This window comes from Lepidochelys kempii, chromosome 16, assembly GCF_965140265.1.
Source record: "Lepidochelys kempii isolate rLepKem1 chromosome 16, rLepKem1.hap2, whole genome shotgun sequence".
In the NCBI taxonomy this organism is placed as follows: domain Eukaryota; kingdom Metazoa; phylum Chordata; order Testudines; family Cheloniidae; genus Lepidochelys; species Lepidochelys kempii.
Window position 1 is genome coordinate 6,851,285 of NC_133271.1, and position 21,107 is coordinate 6,872,391.

The following is a 21,107-nucleotide window of genomic DNA, read 5'->3' on the forward strand; positions in this document are numbered from 1 at the left end:
TTGGCTGGTTTCTGGCAAAGGCTGAACTGGTTTAATCCAATGATGTGATTTAATGAGGACAATAAAATCCTTCTTACGTGCAGCCCTCCCAGCAAAGGGGAGATGCTTGCCACGGAAAGGAGGGCTGGTCTCTCCTTTTGCTGCCTTCTGAGTCCGTTCTGAGGTATTTGCCAAAGCTTCTTTCTTTCTAGCATGCTGGTGAGGCAGTGGCGTGAGACTGGCCTGGCTCTGCCACCAGCAGGGATGTCCGCCACCTCTCTCCCACTTTCTGCCTCAGTGACTCTCTCAGGTGCGCGATTGCCAGGCAGTGCCAAGGAGCTGCCCAACGCTGCAGACAGCACGGTGGCTGTGGACAGCGGGACAGGGGTCCCTGGGCCAAGCCCTGCAAGCATCCTCAGCTGTGTCCTGTCCCCTTTCTCCTGTACTCTGGGAAGGTGGCTGCAGATGCTGGTATGTATCCCAGCACGAGCAGTATTGCTGGGGGATTACTCCCAGGAGCAGGAGGAGGGTGGGACGTTGTCCGCTCAGTTGCCTGATGGATGGGAAGCTAACAAGCCACCTCTCTATCTAACCTGGTAGTAAACTGTCAGAACAGGGGCTGGGGCAGGGTATGGCTGTGAGCAGCTGTGTTTGCTAGTGCATCCAGCACTTCAGCATGAACCCATGCTTGGTTCCCGTCAGGGCGTGTCCCGGTGGTACACCCTTCCCACCAACAGGGCTGTTGGAGCGGGCTGCAGAATCCACAGGAGTGCCAGCTCAGGGACAGGCCGGGTTTGCTCTGCCGCCTCTGCCAGGTGACGAGGAAACGAGGCAGTACAGGAACAGGATAGTAATGAGCAAACCTTGGGGACGCCCTGCTCTCCTCTGCAAGACTAACTGGGTCCCCAGGATCCCAGTGGGGCTTGACTTCAGAGTACTGGAGGGCTGCAGAGGGCAGTGGGTAGCAGGTAGCATGCAAGGTGGGAGTCGGGGACCTGACTTTCACGGATTTCCTGTGTGCCTCGGGGCCAGACATTTTACTTCCATGTGCCTGAGCTTTCTGCTCTGTAAGAGCAGGCACCTTGGCGACATGTGTTGGGAGCGTGGCTTGAGGGCACATGCCAAGCGCCAGGCTTTCAGTAGCTTTGGGCCCTGCCCTTGTTCTTTCTGCCTGGTGTTGGCTCCCCTTATTCTGGGTGGTGATGGGGTGGGGTCTCTTTTGACAACAGCTCCATGAGATACTGCACTGAGAGCTCTGCCCTGGCTGTGGTCCCAGCGCTCTCCTGGTGCCATACCTGCACCTTGTGAATAAAGCTCGGGCGTGACGCTGCATCGCTGCCCAATGGCACTGTATTGTAACGCACTGACCCAGCATCCTGCCCTGCATATGGGAGCTGCACTACTAAACATTGTGACATCTACAACTTTCCCACCCGGCCTCGAGCAGCTCCTGTGACAGACACTCCACGCGTGCAGAGCAAGCAGAGCAATGAGGGGGTGCTGGCAGCCAAGTATCATAGACTGAAAGGTGTTTAAGGGAATTGAGCTTGGCAGTCTCTGTGTGCTCCGGGGTGCTGAAGGTGGGAGCCTGTGGTCAGACATGGCGCTTGGGTGGACAGGCTAGTGTAGTCAGCCTGAAAGGGACAGACTCTCCTGTGTCTCAGTCTCTGTGTGTGCATGGGCACATGTGTGCATTTCCCTGGTTCTGCACATGCTTTTCAATTTCCTGTGCGTATGTGCGCAGGTGTGTCTCTGTGCGTACACATGTCTACAGTTCTCTATGCACACATGTATATGCATGTGCACTTCCCAGTGTGTATACACTCATATATTTCCCTGTGTGTGCACGTGTGCCCTTCACTGTACATATGCACATGCGTGTTTCCTTTGTGTGTGTGTATGTGTGTCCATGCATATCTTGGTGTACATATGTGTGTGTTTGTGCATTTCTCTGGGTGTGTATACAGATATGCATTTTGCTGTGTGTGTACACATTTGTTTATTTTTCTGTGTGCACACGTGTGCATTCGTGTGTGTTTTTATGCATGTTCCTGGGCGTTCTATGCATTTCTGTATGTGCGCATTTCCCTGTTCGTGCATTTCCCTGTGTGCATGTGTGAGTATTTCCATATGTGCATATGTGGGGACTTACCACACACACACGCACTATTAGTATACCGAAAGTTTTGGGTGTGCAACGACTCTGATGTAAACAGGTACTTGTTATTCAGTGCTCATGCAGTGTCAGTTCTGGCATTTACAACCCAAAGATTGGAAGGGGCTAGGGTTTGCTTCGGGATCAGGGGCTGTAACGCTCAGAGCTATAGTAATTGCTCCAGTTCATGCCTTGAATGCCCTAAGAGCAAAGCCAGCTTGGAATCCTGTACCCTGCTCAGCTCAGGTTACAGCCTCCAGCATGCAGTGAGAGCAGCATGTCCCTGTCACGGCACCCCCCCAACAGCAACCCCTTGCTCTTCCTCCCGTGGAGACTTCCACGCTCCCCCAGCCCCAAGGGGCGAGCTGAGTTTGATTACTGATGATAGGGCCACACACTCTCCAGTTCCCCTTTTCCACCCCGTCCTTCCCACCTGCACAGAGCAGCTAGGGATATTTGTCACCCAGTCATTGTGTTCACTAGCACCAGCTTTCAGACCTAATGTAATCACCACAGCCAGGCCAGGTTAGCCAGATCAGGAATCGGTTTGTGGATGGTAGCTAGCTGCCTGGCTTTGGCAGAAGTCCCAGGAATGTCTCCAAAAGTGCGTCAAGAGGAGAAAAGCGGGGCCGGAACGGATTCTGGATTAGGGGCTAGGCTCACATGAGCTTTCTAGTGGCAGGTCTCTAGTCTGTGTTGTGACTAACAGGCCTACAGGCAGCTCCTGCATGGGGAGTGTGTCAAGCTGTCCTGCAGTGGCTCAAGAGCATGAGCACCAACCTCAGGGCAGACTGTTAAGAACCAGGGCACAATCCCTAAACAGACTGAGTTCTATACTTGGAGTTCACCAACCAATTATCATGTGTAAACTCCTCAGGCACCATAACAGCCTAAACGTGGGGTCACAGACAGTCCCTTTGGGCACTCTGATCTGTCGCACCACCCAGGTGATAGATGGTCCCTTACACCACAAATCACAGCAATATTCAGGTTACTTCCAATGCCAAAGGACCAGTTACTTACCCCAAGTCAATTTCACCTTAGATCTCATGCCAAATACAAGGCTTGTAGCCAATCCTGTAATAAACTACATACAGATTTATGAATAGGAAAAGGAGAAAGAGTTATTTATGAGGTTAAAGCAGGTAAATGTACGTGTACAAATGAGTTACAATCTGCAGTTTCAAAAGGTAATAGAAGTTTCTATAATAAGCAAGCTCTAGATGTCCTTTAGAGCTAACCCAGGTTAAGCACTTGGGATCCTTTGCTTATGCATAGAAACCTAGCCCCCCCAAGAGTCCAAGCAGCAATAAGAACCAGTTGCCTCCTGTTAGGGGTTTTTATTCCCTTTCCCCTTTATGCTTTGAGCTGCAAACTCAGCTGATGGGAGGAATACACTTGCAAGACTCATCTTTTTTGGGGGGGTTAGAAGTAAACAACAAAGTCTTTTGTCCTCCTTGACGTTTCACTCTAGTCTGCCTGGCATCAATAGGCCTTCCTTGTCAGGCAGAATGTAACCTCTTCTGTTGGACCTCAGTGCTTCACGTCCCTCTCCTGTCTGGTGATTTACACAGCCCAAGTCTACGTGACAAAATTAAGTTGACCTGAGTTACATCGACGTACAGCTACTGCATGTCCACACTACACTCCCTTCTGTCAGCAGTGTCCGTGTCCTCACTACCAGGGCTTGCATCAATGCAGAGAGCAGTGCACCGTGGCAGCTATCCCACTGTATAACTTGCCATCAGCTAGCAGTGTTTTGGGAAGGGTTTGCAATGCCTCCTGGGGTAGGGTGACCAGACAGCAAGTGTGAAAAATCGGGACGGGGGTGGGGGGTAATAGGAGCCTATATAAGAAAAAGACCCAAAAATCGGGGCTGTCCCTATAAAATCGGGATATCTGGTCACCCTATCCTGGGGGCAAACGAGTTTCGCAGGGGTGACTGGGAACATGGTTTCAACATCCCTTGATGAAGTTTTCTCCATCCCATAATTTTATCTGCATCCTATAATGTTTTGCGCCCCATTTCAAAAGCCCTGCAAACCCCCATCTCTGTGTGAAGCCTGGATCCTGCACAGCTGTGCCCTGTTGTGATGAGTGTTGCGAGCATGAGGCACCTGATCCTGCAGTATTTGCAGAGCCACGAGAGGAGCTGCGGGGAACTTGACAATTCCTTGAAGGCTAGCTTGCTGTAGGACACAGAAAGAAACAATTCAAGGTTGCTGTTGGCATCCATGGAGCAGCTGCAGACGATGGAGCGCTGGCTTTAGGCCCGAGAAACCAGCACCGACTGGTGGGATCACATCAATATGCAGGTTTGGGATGACAAGCAATGGCTGCAGAACTTTTAGATGTGCAAGGCCACATTTCTGCACACATGTATGTGCAGAGCTTGCCCCAGCCCTCTGGCACAGTGACACCAAAATGAGAGCCGTACTGACAGTGGAGAAGCGAGTGGTGATCACAAGTTGGAAGCTTGCAATACGAGATTGCTACCAATCAGTCGGGAATCAATTTGGAGTTGGGAAATCCACCGTGAGGCTTGCTGTGATACAAGTGTGCAGGGTTATTAATAGCGTCCTGCTACGAAGGACTGTGAGTCTGGGCAAAGTGCAGGGCATAATGGATGGTTTTGCAGCAGTGGGGGAATAGACGTCACACACAGCTCTATTTTGGCACCAGACCACCTCGCCAGAGAGTACATCAACAGAAAGGGCCACTTCTCTGTGGTAATGCAAGCACTGGTGGATCACCAGGGATATTTTACTGACATCAACATGGGATGGTCAGGGAAGGTGTGTGACGCATGCATCTTTGAGAATACAGGTCTGTTCAGAAAGCTGCAAGCAGGGACTTTCTTTCCAGACCAGAGGATTACCATTGGAGATGTTGAAATGCCAAAACTGATCCTAGGAGACCCAGCCTACTCCTTACTCCCATGGCTCACAAAGCCCTACACTGCCACCTTGACAGCAGAAAGGAGAGCTTCAAATACAGGGTGAGCAGGTGCAAAATGACGGTTGAATGTGCTTTTGCCTTTTGAAAGGTCACTGGCGCTGTCTACTCACAAGATTAGACCTTGGTGAAAAAAATATCCCAATGGTTATAGCTGCCTGTTGTGTGCCTCATAATATCTGTGAAGCAAAGGGGGAGGCATTTCCGCTGGGGTGGAGGGTGGAAGTGGAACAGCTGGCTGCTGATTTTGAGCAGCCAGATAGCAGGGCTATAAGAAGAGCTTGACAGGGAGCAATATGGCTCAGGGAGGCTTTGAAAGACCATTTTAATAGTGTCAAGTATCAGGGGGTAGCTGTGTTAGTCTGTATCCACAAAAACGACAAGGAGTCCGGTGGCACCTTAAAGACTAACAGATTTATTTAGGCATAAGCTTTCATGGGTAAAAAAAACCACTTCTTCAGATGCAACATCTGAAAAATAAATGTTAGTCTTTAAGGTGCCACCGGACTCTTTATCATTTTAATAGTGAGCCACAGTAATGTGTGTTGCTGTAGCATGCTATGTCTGGCATTGTTCTTTGCACCCCATTATGAACCTTATAATGAGTACTCTGTGTGTAGTAAAATAACATTGCAAATGCACTTATTGCTGTTATCTGTGACTGTCAGCCCCAGCCAGCATATGTTGTGAACAAATAAAGATGAATTAAGTTTCCATAAATAGACTTTTATTCCAAACCCAGGTAAACAGACATATTTATAACTGAATGAAACTTTATAAATACAGGGGAAAAGAACCTTTAAAGGGGAAGAATCCCATGCACCGCTACAGGCTGGGGACCGACTGGCTAAGCAGCAGTTCTGCAGAAAAGGACCTGGGGATTACAGTGGATGAGAAGCTGGATATGAGTCAGCAGTGGCCCCTCGTTGCCAAAAAGGCCAACGGTATATTGGGCTCTATTAATAGGAGCTTTGCCAGCAGATCGAGGAAAGTGATTATTCCCCTCTATTCAGCACTGGTGAGGCCACACCTGGAGTATTGCATCCAGTTTAGGTCCCCCCACTACAGAAGGGATGTGGACAAATTGGAGAGAGTCCAGCAGAGGGCAATGAAAATGATTAGGGGCTGGGGCACATGACTTACGAGAGAGGCTGAGGGAACTGGGATTATTTAGTCTGCAGAAGAGAAAAGTGAAGGGGGATTTGATAGCAGCCTTCAACTACCTGAAGGGGGATCACAAAGAGGATGGAGCTCGGCTGTTCTCAATGGTGGCAAATGACAGAACAAGGAGCAATGATCTCAAGTTGCAGTGGGGGAGATCTAGTTTGGATATTAGGAAACACGATTTCACTAGGAGGGTGGTGAAACACTGGAATGCGTTACCTAGGGAGGTGGTGGAATCTCCATCCTTAAAGGTTTTTAAGGCCCAGCTTGACAAATCCCTGGCTGGGATGATTTAGTGGGTATTGGTCCTGCTTTGAGCAGGGGGTTGGACTAGATGACCTCCTGAGGTCTCTTCCAGCCCTGATATTCTATGGAAGAACAGTCCTTTCCATTTCACAAACACATACACCAACCGTGCCTCTCGCAGGTCAGTGTATGTGCGGCTGGGATTGCCTGTATTCTCCCCCGGGGTGCAGTAGTAGGGATAGTGCAGCGGCCTTGGACGCCGCATGGAATGTGTGTGTGTGTTGGGGGAGGGGGGTGGAAGGTGGTCTCAAAATGCAGTTCTCTATGGGCTGTCACTAGAAATGCTCCTGAAATGAGTGTCTGTGACCAGAGTATCTTGCTGTGGACACTGCAGCACAGCCCTGAGCTTGGCCATGGGTTCCCCTGCCCATGGATCGCAAGGAACCTGGGGCAGTTGTCATGGCCAGCTCTCCAGGGTGAAGGGGAGCAGCTCCCACTGGCGGCAGCGAGACTTCAAACTCGCTTGGGGGTTCAGTGCCTGCACCATGCAGGACCCATGTACAGCTCAAGGTGCCCCTCCCTGGGGCCAGATTCTGCCTCTGACCCATGCCTGTCTGACATCAGGGAGCGTGTGTGAATGTGTGTACGGGGCACTTTGCACTGGCTGGCAGACACCAGAGCTAGTGAGATTTTCTGTTGATGACAAGAGGAAGCCAGAGCTCCATGTTAGGTGCTGGACCAGGCTTGGCAATGAGGCATTTCATGCCCTGCTCTGCCATGCCACAGCATGGACCGTCCCCGCTGTCTCTCTTGCGGGGGTGGTTATATGTACAGGCTGATGGCTGTGTACTGAGCTGAGTCTCAAGCATGCCCAACTCTGCCCCTTTCCAAGGCTGGAAATGTGTTTACATTCAGGTCGGGCTGAATGATAGCTGAGCGCATTGTGTAATCAGCGCAGCCAGGGAGGAGCAAGGAGCTAATGGGAATGGTGGCTCTTGTGCAGAGTGCTGGGTAAACAGCGGAAGTGGAGTGGCCTGTTGATAGCTGAGGTGTCAGTCCACAGCCTGTAGGGCAATGTGCCTATCCAAGTCAATACAACATAATACCAGGGGAAGTGGATTTAGCAGAGGCATTTGGAATCTGGCCTTGCTGTTAACAGTTATCAGCAGGCTAGGGGGAGGGCAGTTCGTCAGAGTGAGGGCTCTGCTCAGCTAGCTGCCACCCCCTGCTTCCGCCTGGTTTGCGATGTGCTGGGCTCTGGTGCTTTCTCTGCCTGCCCAGCCAGCCAGAGGCAGAGCAAAGCCAGCCAGAAATAACTGTAATGCAGAAGGCTATGGAGGAGGAGTTGGCAAGGTGCTAGCTGAAGACGCAGCAGCCCCTCCCCAGACGGCGCACTCCTTTGTGCTGATGCACAGCTCCAGTGCCACACCCCATGCCCGTGCTCTGGGACCGGGGCGGCTCAGAGCGGCAGTTCTGGCAGCATTTTGTGGGCGTGCGGGTGTGTGAGCACCTGGGCGTGTGCACAGGGGTGTGGAGTAGAAGGGGACTGGGCTCTGCCAGCAGAAGGGAAACAGGCACCTTGTTTGGCAGCTGGGGCACGTTAAACCATAGCAAATGCGAACACGCTGGGCACTGCAGTTTTCTTCTCCCTTTGTAGCTTGTTGATTCCCTTGGGAGCGGTGCTGGCTCGAGGGGGCCTAGAGTGAGGAATTGTGAGCGGGGCGGCAGGCGCACAGTGCAGGGACTGCTGGGGTCAAGGGCCTTCTGTCTGAGAGACTCCACACATTTTCCAGTAGAAAGTAGTCTGGAAACATAGCGGCAGAGTTTCTATTTGCAGGAAGCACTAAAACTGGTCTCTTGCTTAGTGTCGCCTGAGGACAGAACAAGCTGGAAAAGCTGATGCAAGGAGTTTAAATATGATCTATAGATTTGCCTAGTGGCACCGTGGTCATCCACCTCCCTTTTCTCAGCAGGTAATGGTGTCTCTGGGGAACTCCAGCAGAGCCCGCAATAGAACAATGGGCACAAAGGAGCGCGCTGTCTGGGGAGAGGCTGGTGCGCCTTCAGCAAGCATTTGACATGGACATTAATAACTGCAGAAGCAGAGGCTGGCTGCTGCGCTAGCATCCCACCGAAGCTCTGATGTGGCCCACTGAAGCTCTGATGTGGACATATATAGGGCACAGGCGCTGCTAGTTCTCATGCAGCGGGCGGAGCTGCAGGTTGGGTATTGCTGCAGGTAGACGTGGCTGCTGCTAACTGGGATTCAGCTCCTTGCTGAGAGAACAGATTTGGTATGTGTTTCACTGAAAGTTTTGTGGTGTGTGGTTTGTGCCGTTGATCTGCTGCGAACTGGCTGGGGCTTGAAGTGTCCAGAGAGGCAGCATGTACCCAGAGTTTGGAGCAGGAATGTCATTTTAAATCAAAAGGTGTCAGGACTCCCTGCTCCAGTTCTGCTTTTGGTCTCTGATGGGGGAATCTGTTCTGTTTCACTGTTGCTTTGTCACCTCGCAAAGTGATGCCGAATGGTATCTTCTTTCACAGGATTAAAAAAGAAAAGTGATAGCATTAAAGGGAGAAATGAGCTGGGGTTTGTAGGAAGTGTGGCTGTTTGCAGTTTCCCCTCAAGTGCTGGGCTGTTCTAGCAGGGCCCTTTGGAGAAACCATCCTCTGGCAAAAGTAACCATTTACAATGTGAGCTGCAGACAATGCGCTTTCTGCTGGAATGTGAAGCTGCTCAGGAAGGAGTGCTGGCGGGTTCGCTGCTTTTGCAGCCATTTATCAAACGTGTGTGTGATCTAGCAGCCAGCTTTAAACTGACCACTTCAGCAAACTCCCCTTGAACACAGAGTGGTGGGTTTCAGAGTAGCAGCCGTGTTTGTCTGTATTCGCGAAAAGAAAAGGAGGACTTGTGGCACCTTAGAGACTAACCAATTTATTTGAGCAGAAGCTTTCGTGATGCATTCAGTTGTGTGTGCGCTTTATTAATCTCAGCTGGGAGAGAAGGGGAGGGTGGAGGAGTTGGACAAGGAAAAATGGAGCTGGGGCCAATAATCCATTTTCTTGGTGGTGTGTATGAAGCCAGCGGTTGGGGAGGGCGGGCTCAGGGCTGTGACTGTAGGTGACTGCACATGAGGAGATCTCTTCCTCTTAGTGTGTTTCTCTGATTGCTAGGAACATGCTGCGTGCAGTTAGAGCTGCCTCTCTGCTCCGCTCTGCTTGGTGCTGGGAGGGTGTTTGTACCCTGCTCTGATGTGTCCTGACACTTTCAGAAGGCTGGCACAGTCTTGCCTGCTTGGGTGAATTCCTCTGCTTTGGGGTTTCCAACTCCTGACAGCCCTGCGTGCCCTGTGAACTCTGGGCATATGCATCAGGTTCCATGCAATCCCATTCTGTGATTCTCCGAGAAGGTTACCCAGTTCATGGAGGCTACCTGCCCCCAGTTGCTTGTTTTCAAGGCTGTCTGGGACACTCCATCTCCTGAGCAGCAAGGGGGTTGCAGTTTTGGGAGATGAGAGAGGCATGGACTCTGTGTCACAATCCTGTCTAGTCTGGAATACGCTGCCCTTGTGATCGTCTCACCAGATGTTTCAGTGCTGTGAGAGCGCAGGTGATGGGCACCCAGGCCACAGGGCTTGGAGCCTGGCTGCTCTCCGGGCACGTGCGCCAGGTGAGAGGCCGAGATAGTTCACGGATTAAAACCAGATGCCATGGCTACTAAAGAGTAACATGGCAAAAGCAACAAGGAAAGGAAGTGACTGAGAGACATGGCCCCTCTGAGCCCCTGGGCTCACAGCGGGGTGAGCTGAGCAGTGCCATGCCTGGCCTGCGAGCAGCGAAAGGCGAGGTTGCTGTAGTTAGCGCACTGACCTGGCAGGGAGCACGTTTCAAGGCAGCCGAGCACGCAAGTGACTCGATCTCACTGGTTTTAATCTAGTTCTTCGCATTATTTAATTACATCAGCAAATCTCCCCCCTTCCCCCCCAAGTGGGACAGCATTTGTATGGTGCCCCTGGCATGGCAGGACAGGCGGGTGGCCGTGCAGGAAGGCGGCAGAGCTAAGCAGAAGCTCGGTGCCTGTTCTCTGCATGGCTCTGGCTGTCATGGTCTGTCTTAGGTTGATGAGCATACAGCCAGCCCCCTGGATCTACACAGGGAAATCCCAGGCAAGCTCCTCTTTCCAGGAGGTGAAGAGTGGAGTGCAGGCAGCAAGGGCTTGTGTCATAAACCGTTGCAGCTTTCGCACACTCTGTCCCTCTCCCTGACACAGGCACATGGCCATGCACACTGCCCACCCCCCCTCCCAGCTTGAGATCTAACTACCAGTGACTGTCTCGCAGGGGCCTGGGAAGCTCTGGCAGGCTGGCTGCTCAGGGAAGGTCTGTTGTTGCTGTTTGACTGCTGCCGTCTCCAAGATGCCATCGCTACGGGAAAGGATATTATTCCAGAGTTGAACAAACAAGCTTGTTTACAGTTCATTTCCAGAGCGTGCGGAGCCTGGTCCTTTTATGGACATATGGTGTGGTCACTGCAGCAGTGAGGGCTGTGTGAAACCCTATTAAGACTTGGTTTATCCAGAGCTATCAATTGGGGATGACAGTAATGGGGTAATGGGATTATTCCAGGCTGCTGACATAGGATCATTTCCTTCTGCAAAGGCCTTTGTCTCCTTCCAGGGCTCGGAGACATTTCAAGCAAGGCTGGCTTTTGGTTTTGTTTGCTTTTCAAGATCCAGACGGTTACAATGGCACCCAGTGTCCTCGTTTATACATGTACCAGGAAAGCTCCCCAAGCCGATTGGACAATCCTGCTGTCTCTGATTCTACAGCACAGGCTGGTGTTGCTGGTACATTTATTGTTCTTCACCAGTTCAATAGGTTCAGTGCTGCCTAGATTCAATAGTTAAGCAGAGAGTTGCTGTGAGATCCCTCTGGAATGGGGCCAGCGCCTGATGCTGGCCTCTGCGCAGGTGAGTCTCCCACTCTGGCCCTGCACAGGGACAACCCATCCCAGTGGAATCCAGTGCCTGGATGGCAGTCCCCTCCAGGTGAGCAGCTGGAGGGAGCTGAGACGCTCAACATCCCTCTCAGCATCCTGTCCTGGCTGCCCCCGCTAGCCGGGCTATGGACACAGCACACGATCAACCCCACTCATGCTGGCCCGCCATGTTCTGGGCTGTGCTGTCCCAGTCACAATCCCAGGGTCAATGATCAGTGTACAGAATGAGCAGAGGGAGTGGGGGAGACCTCTCCTGTTGGAATTTATTGCAGAGTTTGGTGGGGGCCAGGTGCCCCTTTGGCCTGGGAAGAGGTGTTCCAGGTGCTGCTGTTGGCCGGCGTAGCTCTGGCAGGTTTCTGCAGTAGAAGTCCTTGTCATATCCCCTTTGCTGTCTCCCTTTCCCCCTGCCCCTGCTGATGCAGCCCTGGGCCTGGCAGGGGCACTCTCCTGCCCAGAGATGAGATGCAGGTTTGGATGGCAAGCCCTTCCCTTTAAATCACAGCTCTGGATAACTTGCACCCAAATTTGTACTGTGGATTTTCGATAAGCCTTGAAACCCTGGGAAGTGCCAGAGGACGGGAAGAAAGCAAATGTCTTGCCAATATTTAAAAGGGTAAATGGGATAACCCGGGTAGTTATAGGCCTGTCAGTCTGACATCAATCCTGGGCAAGATACATGGAGTGACTGATGCAGGACTTGATTCATAAAGAATTAAAGGAGGATAACAGGGTAGTTGGCCCACTAGAGAAAACTGGGCTCAGCTGTCCTGTTCCAGTCCAGGTGCTGCCAGCTGAGCCAGTGACGAGGGTGGGGCAGCTCATGGGGGACCAGCGGAGGCCAGGTGAGATGCAGTGATTCTGTCAGGAAGAGCAGGAGATGAGAACTGCCACAGAGAGAAGATGTTTCCTGGGAGAGGGCTGAATGCAGGAGAGCAGCAAGGGGGTGCTGGCTGGAGTCCCCAGGCCAGAGAGCCAGGGCCGGAGGGCTGGAGAGGGCTGACCCACTGGCATCTCTTTGCCAGAGAGCTGGGTCCTAGAGGACCCATGAGAGGCTCCCTGCAGAGAGGTTGTGGAAGCTCCAGCTGGGAAGAGTAGGGTTGTGCCCTGGAAGGAAAGCCTGGGGTGGCTGTTCTGGCCGGGGGGTAGGGGGGAAGGTCAGAGGATGACTGTTAAAGAGTCCAGGTCTGGCGGAAGACACTAGAGTGGTGGGAATGAAGCCCAGGTTTTAAAGCTGATTTGCACAGGTTGATATGGACTGTTGTGGGACAGCTGGTTTGGGACTTTTGTACTGTATTTTGGTTAATAAATTGTTGATGAACTAGAGAATAAGCTCGTATGGACTTTCTGGGAACCCAAGAGGGAAACAGGTGAGGGCCACTTGCAGGGCTGCCACAAGGGAGCGCCTGAGAGGAGGCCACTCATTCGCAGAGGGTAATATAATTAATGCCAGTCAACATGATTTATGGAAAATAGATCATGTCAAACTAACTTGTCATCCTTTTTTTTCTATGAGCGTACAAGTTTGGTTGATAAAAGTAATAGTGTGGATGTAATTGACACTCCTGTAAGGCACTTGACTTGGTACCACATGACATGATTAGAATGATATAAAATTAACCTAGTGGATCACTTGATGATTCCTTCTTCTCTTCATTCCCTCTGGGGCACCAGGCACTGGCCACTGTCAGAAGACAGGATACTGGGCTAGATGGACCCTTGGTCTGACCCAGTAGGACCATTCTTATGTTCTTAAATGAATTACAAATCGGCTAACGAATGGGTCTCAAAATATCGTTATAAACAGGGAATCGTCATTGAGTGGGGATGTTTCTAGTGTGGTCCTGCAGGTATCAGTTCCTGGCCCCACGCTATTTAACATATTTATAATCAGTGGCTCTCAGCCTTTCCAGACTACTGTCCCCCTTTCAGAAGGCTGATTTGTCTCGCATACCCCAAGTTTCACCTCACTTAAAAACTACTCAGACATAAAAATACAAAAGTGTCACAGCCATACTATCACTGAAACATTGCTGACTTTCTCATTTTTACCAAATAATTATAAAATAAATCCATTGGAATATAAATATCATATTTACATTTCAGTGTATAGTACATAGAACAGTATAAACAAGTCATTGTATGAAATTTTAGTTTGTACTGACTTCGCTAGTACTTTTTATGTAGCCTGTTGTAAAACCAGGCAAATATCTAGATGAGTTGATGTACCCCCTGGAAGACCTCTGTGTACCCCCGGGCTGAGAGCCACTGTTATAAATGACCTGGAATACAACATAAAATCATCACTGATAAAGTCTGCAGATGACACAAAAATTGGGGGCATGGTAATGAAGAGAACAGGTGACTGATACCAAGCAATCTGGATCACTTGGCAAACTGCATGCAAGCAAACAATATGCATTGTAATGCAGCTAAATGCAAATGTATCCATCTAGGAACAAATGATGTCAGCGAATAGGGGACTCTGCTGGGAAGCAGTGACTCTGAAAAAGATTTGGGGATTGTGGTGAATAATCATCTTCCAGTTCGATGCTGTGTCCAAAAGGGCTAATGCAATCCTGGGATGCACAAACAGGGGAATCTTGAGTAGGAGTCAAGGGGTTTTTTGACCACTGGCGGAATCTGTGTCCAGTTCTGGTGTCCACAGTTCGAGAAGGATAGTGAAATATTGGAGAGGGTTCAGAGAAGAACCATGAGAGTGATGAAAGGATTAGAAAACCTGCCTTATAGAGAGAGACTCAGGCCTGGTCTACACTGGGGGTGGGGAATCGATCTAAGGTACGCAACTTCAGCAATGAGAATAGCATAGCTGAAGTCGACGTATCTTATATCCACTTAGAATCAGTTACTTCACATCCTCGCGACACGGGATCGACGGCCGCCACTCCCCTGTCGACTCCCCTTCCGCCTCTCGCTGTGGTGGAGTTCCAGAGTCTACGGCAGAGTGATCATGGATCGATCACTACCCGCCAATCCGGCGGGTAGTGTAGACGTGGCCTCAAGGCGCTCAATCTATTTAGCTTAACAAAGAGAAACATAGACTATCAGGGACCTCAGAAGATCATCTAGTCCAACCCTCTGCTCAAAGCAGGGCCAATCCCCAATTTTTGCTCCAGATCCCTAAATGGCCCCCTCAAGAATTGAACTCACAACCCTGGGTTTAGCAGGCCAATGCTCAAACCACTGAGCTATCCCTCCTACCTCTGAGCTATTATTCCCGCCTGAAGGTTAAGGGGTGATTTGATCACAGTCTATAAGTACCTACATGGGGAACAAATATTTCATAACGGGCTCTTCAATCTAGCAGAGAAATGTCCAACACGAGCCAATGGCTGAACGCTGAAGCTAGATAAATTCAGATTGGAACTAAGGCATACATTTTTAATAATGAGAGTAATTAACCACTGGATCAATTTACTAAGGACTAAGGTGGATTCTCCATCACTGACAATTCTGAAATCAAGACTGGATTTTTTTCTAAAAGCTCTGCTCTAGGAATTGTTTGGGGGCAATTCTCTGGCCTGTGTTACACAGTGGGTGAGACTAGATGATCACATTGGCCCCTCTGGCCTCAGAATCTCTGAATTTCACACAGGCACCCGACAGACAGGGCTTACTTTCAGCTACTCGTAGTCTGCTGATTTGAGCCCAGTGACCAGAGAGAAATTCTGCATCTGTTCTTTTCAGGAGTCCCCTGAGCTGCCTAGGCCCCTGGGTGTTTCATTTGGGGCCAATAAAGTTTCCTTTCAGTTTGGTGCACACAGAGCCAGGTGAGCTCAGGGCTGCCCCTCCTCCAGAGATCTCTGCTATCTCTGAGCCATTCTCTGCCCTGCTCTTGCTCTCACAGACTGGTTACGTTCCAGCAGGCCTCTCCTCGGGTGCTGACATCCCACTCTACAGTGAACACTGTGGCTGGAGTTGGGACTTAACAGTCTTGCTGATGGTTCCGGCTTGAGATGGAAAACCTGCCGTGTGGCTCTGGAGAGGGGTGTCTGTTCATATCCTGCTCACAGCAGACCCTCTGATTGAATCTGCACAGAGATTTAATTTAATCCAAACATGTTTCTCGTCTTAAAGGAGCTTGTTCATTTCCTGTTAGCCCTTATCTGATGCGGGCATCCAACAATATTAAATGTAAAGATTGATCTGATAGGCAGCCTTCAGGCACGAGAAGAGACTGCCACAGGGATTGCTGCGAATCAGGGAGCACTAGGGCAAGTCGCCTGTGTAAGTTTTCCCATCATTATTTCACGAGATGATAATACTAAGGAGTGTGATATCAGTATGCTAGCGTGATTGCTGGGAACACTGGGTAGGATGAGACACACTGCAAGTTTGGAAACATCCAACATTTGTACAAGAAATTGTCCTGGGGGTGTGAAATGGCTCCTGAAACTGAGATACGGAGCATTTTAGCTCCAGGTCTCTGGTTTGACTCCAGATCTGTACTATTCAGAATCCGAATGTTATGACAGTTGTCTGGGGGCCTGGGTCCGGGGGGTTCCAGAGAACACCAGCACAACTGACTCTCCGGGCTTGTCTACACTGCAGTCAGAGGAGTGACTGCAGTATGTGTAGACAGACCCCAGCTCGTTGTGATCAGACTAGTGTGAGCAACAATAGTAGTGACTCCAGCGAGAGACTGCTGAATTGGAATTCATTTGCCAATTGGATACAATTAACTTAGGCTTGAATAGAGACTGGGAGTGGCTAAGTCATTATGCAAGGTAACCTATTTCCCCTTGTTTTTTCCTACCCCCCTTCCCCCCCAGACGTTCTTGTTAAACCCTAGATTTGTGCTGGAAATGGCCCACCTTGATTATCATACACATTGTAAGGAGAGTGATCACTTTAGATAAGCTATTACCAGCAGGAGAGTGGGGTGGGGGGAGGTATTTTTTCATGCTTTGTGTGTATAAAAAGATGTTCTACACTTTCCACGGCATGCATCCGATGAAGTGAGCTGTGGCTCACGAAAGCTCATGCCCAAATAAATGGGTTAGTCTCTAAGGTGCCACAAGTCCGCCTTTCCTTCTGCAGATACAGACTAACACGGCTGCTCCTCTGAAATAGTAGTGAAGCCACAGCAGCAGCGCAGGCCACTGAAACATGTACCCAGGACCCTGGGTGGGAGGGGCTAGCCCGTACAGCTGCCCATGATACTGCAGCTGTGTCTACACTCTACTCTAGCTGCGTCTACACATCCTGCACTGTAGGCACATCCCATGTTTGCGAGCTGCAACAGAGAGGCCGAGGAGTGGGTGGGTGTGTCTGCTCGTTCCCCTCTCATCGGAGAACCAGACTGCCCTGGTCTGGGGAGAGGCAGGCTGGCAGTGTACCTGCTCTGGATAAAGAGAGGATTTCAGGCTCCAGAGGTGTGAGGCCAGTCTATTACTGACTGCCCTTCCTTGCACACACAAGCAATGCCTTTGGCTGACTTCTTGCATGGGGCAATTCTGCAGTGACTCAGAAGCGTGAGCACCAACCTCAGAGCAAACTGGCAGGAACCAGATCACAGACCGCCCTGGCTGTGAGTTCCAACCAATTATCATGTGTAAACTCCCCAGGCACCATAACAGCCAAACGTGGGGTCACAGACAGTCCCCTTGGATACCCTGATCTGTCACACCAGCCAGGTGAGCCTGCTTTGTGATAGATGGGCCCTTACACCACCAATCACAGCTATATTCAGGTTACTCCCAGTGCCAAAGGACCAGTCACTTACCCCGGGTCAATTGTACCTTAGATCTCACATCAAAGACAAGGTTTGTAGCCAATCCTGTAATAAACTATCTAAAGATGTATGAATAGGAAAAGGAAACCACAGTGTTATTTACAAGGTTAAAGCAAGTAAACAAAGGTACACAAATGAGTTGCAATCTTAAGTTTCAAAAGGTAATAAAAACTTCTATGACTGGCAAGCTCTAGATGTCCTTTAGGGGGAACCCAGGCTAGGCAGTTGAGGATCTCTCGATTATGCCTAGAAACACTTTGCTTCCCAGAGTCCCTCTGGAAACCAGACCTTATGACTTCCAGGAAAGGGCTGGGCTCTAAGAACAGATGTCCTGTTCAGGATTGGTCCATCCCGTGGCACCTGTTCCCAGGTGTTGATGTATCACTGCAATCTCCCACTAAGGGGGCAGCCATTCTAGAACCAGCTGGGGACTTGTAAAGCTTGGTGCCATTCTGGAATTCCCCAAGCTTCCCGCAGTGTAGGGATCTCTGGGGGCTCTGGGTCCCTTGACTGCAAGATGTCTCAATGGTGCACTGAGTCTGGCATGTGGGGTGCAGGAAAGGGCCCCAAAGTTGCTAGAAGACCTGATTGTTCTAGGACAGAGGCTGCTGTCTGTGCAGTGCCCAGGGCCCCCTGTGGCATTGCCCAGTACTGGCAGAAGTTTTATCGTTGCATGTGAAATTTGATGGTGTGCAATAATCTATACAAACTGGATCTGTGGGTGGAAAGAGCACTTAGCGGCTGGTTCGTTAGCTCTGCAGGGAGAGGTTAATGATTTCCCCAGGGCGGAGAGCATCCGGACTGAGGGAATTGCTGCTGCTGGGCATTTGTTTCAGAACTATCTTGTTCTTGGCTTTGTGAAGCAAAGGAGTAAATCCACAAACTTCCCTGGGAGACTCGCCTCTCGCAAGTGGTTGTTTGTCCTCCTCTGAGAGCAGGACACCTTATGGCCCAGCCTCTGCTTCACCTCTGCCCCCTGCTACCCAAAGAGAGAGCAGGAGAGCAGCAGGGAACCCCTGGGTCTAGCCAGGGCTCTTCAGCATTGCCTGGGGCTGGAGCACCCAGGAGCCATGTGGAAGACGAGGCTGTTCACACGCATGCTCCCTGGAGTCCTTGTGAAACAGCTGTGAAAAGACATAGCACCTCAGACAGAAGGATGCATGTGTATGTGCGTAGACATGTGTATGTGCGTAGACATGTGTATGTGTGTAGACATGTGTATGTGTAGATGTACACCTGTGTACTGTCCTATCCTGATTGTAATACGTGGTGTAGGACCCAGGGGGGCGTGATGGAGGCACGTGACATAGCAGACAGTGCCCCCCCCCCCCCCGCACACACCTGTCCTCATGTGGTCAGGAAAAAGAAGGAAGGTCAGTGAAAGCCTTTGAAATGTCAAGTATGAATTAAAGCTTTCATTGGGACAACAGCGCATCCTCCCTTTGCCTTTGGCTGCAGAGCCCTTGTATCAAGAGAGCCCCGGTGGACAGGACGCTAGACGATACTGAAGGTGGTGATAACTGCCCTGGTTGGGAAAAGAGAAAATCTAGTGGAGCTGGGCAGGAGCCACATTAAACACGGTCTGATGAGCTGCTCTGAGAACTGGCAAATTTGGACCAGCCTCTAGTGCAGTCACAGGCACTGGCTTCCTCCAGGCCCGAGGGTGCTCAACCTCCTGCTCCGTCCCAGCTGGCAGAAGAGGGCTAGTGTGGCACCCTGCCCATTGGAGGCTGGACAGTGGCAGCCAAATATGACCCAAACTGGGCCATTGGGATGGCCCCAGATGAGGCTTTTTAAATGAGGTTTTGGTTGTCCGGAGGGTCTCTCAGTCAGGTCGCACTCACCCTCCCTGGCTCACTTCCACCCGCTTGCCCCATCCCCAGGGCCTTTTACTGCTGGGTCTTGATCCTGTTGGTGGCTGAGCCCCTTTCACTCCCATGGCCTTCCACAGGGGTGGAGGGGCAGGATCGGGCCCTTCCTCCATGATACAGGTCTCAGTGCTGGAGCAGCAGGTTCACGCTGGTGCTTCCTTTGGCATCTTCCCCAGCTGTCCTGCTCTTTCTAGGCTCCAGGTCCCTGTGTGGGGGCGGTTCCAGGCAGGGGCTCTGAGGAGGCGATTTACATTCTGGGCGGGTCTCTGGAAAGGACAGAGTCAGACCTTTGCTTTGATACAGGGGGCTCCCAGCAGACTCGTCCAGCTGTGTGCCCCAAGAAGAGATGATTTCTTAGCGCCTGCAGGCTGCTAAGGGGCAAGCTCTGCCCTTTTCCAAGCAATGTCTCATCCAGGACCGGCCTGGAGCACTGCTACGCCCAGGGAAGGTGGCACTGGCTGACCATGTCCACGGGGCATGGGTTACCTCAGCGTGGCCATGAGTGCTGGGCCCTTGCTCAGAGCCAGCCAGCAGCGTCAGGGGCAGCAAGCGACCTTAGTGCTGCCCACTCTCTTGCTGTGATCACAGGTCTCTCTCTATGGGGTGTTTGTCTCAAAACCCCAGCTCCAAGCTGTAGTTCCCTGAGAATCTCACCTTCCCCGTGGGAAAGAGAGCCCGTGTCTGGCCCTGGCGTCTGCAGAACCAGGTGGTGGCCGGGTCTCAAACACTGGAAAGCAAAGAACAAACCTGACAATGACATTTTTTTCTGGGGCCTGCCTCATGAGAGCCCCATGGCACTGCAGGGGGGTGGGAACAAGGCGCTCCAGAGCAAGGGTAGCCCCAGGCAGCAGGGGGCTTGGATCTGGGAGCCCCGAGTAAGCGGCATGCAGCCAGCCCATAAGTGCAGGCCCAGGCTGGGCTGAGCCTCGGGCAATCAGCACATGAATGGGGCCAGCACTTCCCCTTTGCTTTTTGTTCCTGTGGCGCAGGAGGGGCAGGAGCTGCCAGACGAGTGTGTCTGGTTTCACTGCCTGCTTCTCCCTGCTGCAGCCTGGTCCCTGGTGCTCAGAGAGCCGGGCTCAGCTCTGCAGGATCTCCAGGAGACTGAGCCAAGCCACAGCGGGTGCTGAGGTGCCATGCAGGGTAAGGACAGTGCCCTTTGGTCATGGGCTCTGGCTAAGCCCGTCTGTGTCCGGAACCTGTGCCAGGTGCCTGTAGCCAGACTCTGCCAAGCCGGCTTGGCCTCGGGCACTTGCCAGTGCCTCGTCCCCACCATCCCAGGGACCGTGGCTGCCTGTGTTTGCAGCTCTCTGAGTGGGGCTGCCGTGCCCAGGGCTCTCAGAGCTCGGAGCAGCAGCCCTGCCGGTAACATAACTGCTCTTGGCACTCCGGGGGGACCCGTCAGAGAGCTCTGATTCAGGCGGACCCTGCCATGCAACACAGGGTGCTCCACTTTCAAGCAGCCCAAGTCCTCTGGTGAGGTGGGGCTCATGGGACAGACTGGGAGGACGGTCAGCGGGCACAGACTGGGGCTGGTGGGAAGCCCTGGGTTCTGGGTGGGCTCTGCAAGGGTCCCTCCAGAGCCGCGTCTCCATGAGGGCTACTGGGCCATGCACGCTGCCAGCAGAGGTCCCTGGTTTGCGCCTGGTTCTGAGGGTGAGGGGATGTGTAGGTAGTGCATACCTGGATGCAGTCATGCCATCATCTGTCCCTCCTCCTTGGCACCCTCTCCTGAGAGCCCTCAGCAGGGACAGCACTGGGGGGCCCGGGCTGGCTGTAATGAGGATAATAAAGCGGCATTGCCCCTCGTTCTGTGGGTCAGTGGTTGGGGCTGGAAAGACATTGCCCAGTGCTGCCTGCCTGGGCAGCAGACAGGAAACCTTCCCTGGCACCAGCAGAGGGCAGTATGCCCCAATCCAGAGCTGTCAGAGCTGCAGCCTGGCCCAGCCCGTTGTGGGCAATGACCCAGCAGTGGGGCTGAATCGAC

General features: G+C 51.7%; 1 protein-coding gene across 16 annotated transcripts in view; it reads left to right on the top strand.

Annotated features, from left to right (window-relative positions):
- Window positions 1–21,107, top strand: part of RGS3 (regulator of G protein signaling 3) — a 247,229-nt gene that overhangs the window by 205,367 nt on the left and 20,755 nt on the right. The window lies entirely within an intron of this gene.